The 2,157-nt window shown below is 48.9% G+C and overlaps 1 protein-coding gene across 1 annotated transcript in view; it reads right to left on the bottom strand.

The window, feature by feature from the left end:
• ACTR2 (actin related protein 2) overlaps nucleotides 1–2,157 on the bottom strand; it is a 516,258-nt gene that overhangs the window by 125,532 nt on the left and 388,569 nt on the right. The window lies entirely within an intron of this gene.

Here is a 2,157-nt window from a genome sequence, read left to right as displayed (position 1 = left end):
ACTGACGGGCCCCGCCCCGTGGGACGGCGCCGGCTCGGCCTGGCCCCGCCGGCGGAAAGGCGACCCTGGCCCGCCGCCCCGCCCCGCCGCTGCCCGCGTGGCCCCCCAGCGGCACGGGTCTGCTCAACGCCATCGTCGCCAGTCGGGCCCGCACGTCCCCTCCGCGCCCCCACGGAGCCGCCCTGCCCTACCCACGGGCCCTCGGCGTACCTAGGGGTCGCGCACGGCCCCTCTGTGTCCTCGTGGTTCACACACGTCCCCTCAGCGTCCGTGTGGCTCCACGCACCCCCATAGTGTTCCCCTCAGGCTCCCCACAGATCGCACGTGTCTCCTCAGTCTGCCCATGGTTCATTCACATCCCCTCAGTGTCACCACAGGTCACACAAGTCTCCTCAGTTTTCCACTCAGTGTTCCCATGGCTCACACATGTCCACTCAGCATCTCCATGGCTCATACACACCCCCTCAGTGTCCCCATGGTTCACACATGTGCCCATCAGTGTCACCACAGCTCACACATGTCCCCTCAGTGTCCCCATCATTTACACACATCCTGTCAGTGTCCCCACAGTTTACACATGTCTCCTCAGTGTCTCCCTCAGTATCCCCATGGTTCACACATGACCCTCTCAAAGAGGCAGGAGCCATCGTCCTCACCAGGACAGGTTGTAGCTGTGCCCTCGTCCCCACAGTCAAAGCTGTCCAGCAGGTCCACAGGCTTATCAGTGGCAGGGTGGCACGGACCCATGGGCTACAAGCATACTTCTTCAAGGAACTGGGCTGAAACCCATGCCTGATCACACAAGCAGGTTTTCAGACAAGAAGATGATGTGTCTGACAGTACAAGGGGCTGATAAAGGACACCCAGGGCTTTCAAATCTACAAGGGCCTTGGAGGTACAGTATTGTTGTGTTTGCTCACAGAGCCAGTTGCGTGAGCTTCCGCTGATGTTTGAATTTTAGAAGGGGCTTCATTTCAGTTCATTCCATTGACATCAGCAAAGCACAGCCTAGCAGAAAATGTGCTGTGAAAACCACCAGCCACACACTTACTTTCTGAGTAGACTAATTTGAGGACTAATTAAAGAGACTGACAGGGCGTGATGGGGCAATAATCCCAATTTAATAAGACTCTTTTCTGCATTCCAGCCTTGTGGATATACCCAAAGATCCCTACGCCATGGCTGGAGCTCCTGGAAATTGCTTCCATCTAAATAGGTAACAATAACACCGAGCAACTGCATCCACCACCACCCACCTCAGAACTCAAGGCAAAGCCTTGACTCACACCTTGCTCTTGCACCAAAATTTGACTCAGGGTACCAGGTGTATTCTTACAGATTTTATAGTTTTCTTCCTCATAGCTTTCCCTTTGAAGAACACTTGGTTTGTAAGTCTGGGAATGAATGTTCCACCAAATTCGGATAAGCAGAGAGAGGAAACAGGGACTAAACTAAACAGGAAAGCAAGTGTCTGCAAACACGTTCAAAGACATTCAATTCCACCAACCTCAAAAGGATCAAAAAGCTACATGGGTCTTTTAAAATCTGTTTTGAATTTTTTTGTGAAGAGGTTTGTGAATATTAAACAATTAACCCTCCAAAATAAATTTTCTTTCCCCATCAGAAGTATTTCTAAAATGTATTTTTAATTAATATTTTGAGAGTATTCCTCATGAAAACATCATGCTTCATTTTTCCCTTGCATTTTTTCCCTGATGTTCTTTCCTGGTCTCACCCTTTTTTCTTTCCATTTACCAGTGAAAAGGGGAAGAGAAAAGAAGAAAAGAAAGGACAACAGAAAATTATAAAATAAATACAAAAATACAGAAGCTTTATTCTCCATTTCAATTGAGAAAGATTCTAAACCAAACAATGAGCAGAAATGCTGTTCCTATATGCGAACTGAAAAACAAGGGAAGAAATTCAGGGAAGTGTGAGCAAGAAGTACGTATTGAATTGGAAAACTTATCTGTAGCAGCACATGTACGACACCAGCGCAAGAGTTAAAATAGAGCCTTTTCCACCACATGAAACAACAGTAGGCTCCTTCTCTCCTGGAGGATCTCCCTACGTCCTTGCAGGGTTGGCTTTGCTCAGAGCAGCGCTGCAAGAACAGCAGGTGACCTGCAGGAACACACACTTCCAAAATCATAGATG

Source organism: Phalacrocorax aristotelis, chromosome 3, assembly GCF_949628215.1.
Source record: "Phalacrocorax aristotelis chromosome 3, bGulAri2.1, whole genome shotgun sequence".
In the NCBI taxonomy this organism is placed as follows: Eukaryota; Metazoa; Chordata; class Aves; order Suliformes; family Phalacrocoracidae; genus Phalacrocorax; species Phalacrocorax aristotelis.
The sequence above is the reverse complement of the archived record's forward strand: the minus strand, read 5'-3'. Positions and strand labels throughout refer to the sequence as shown.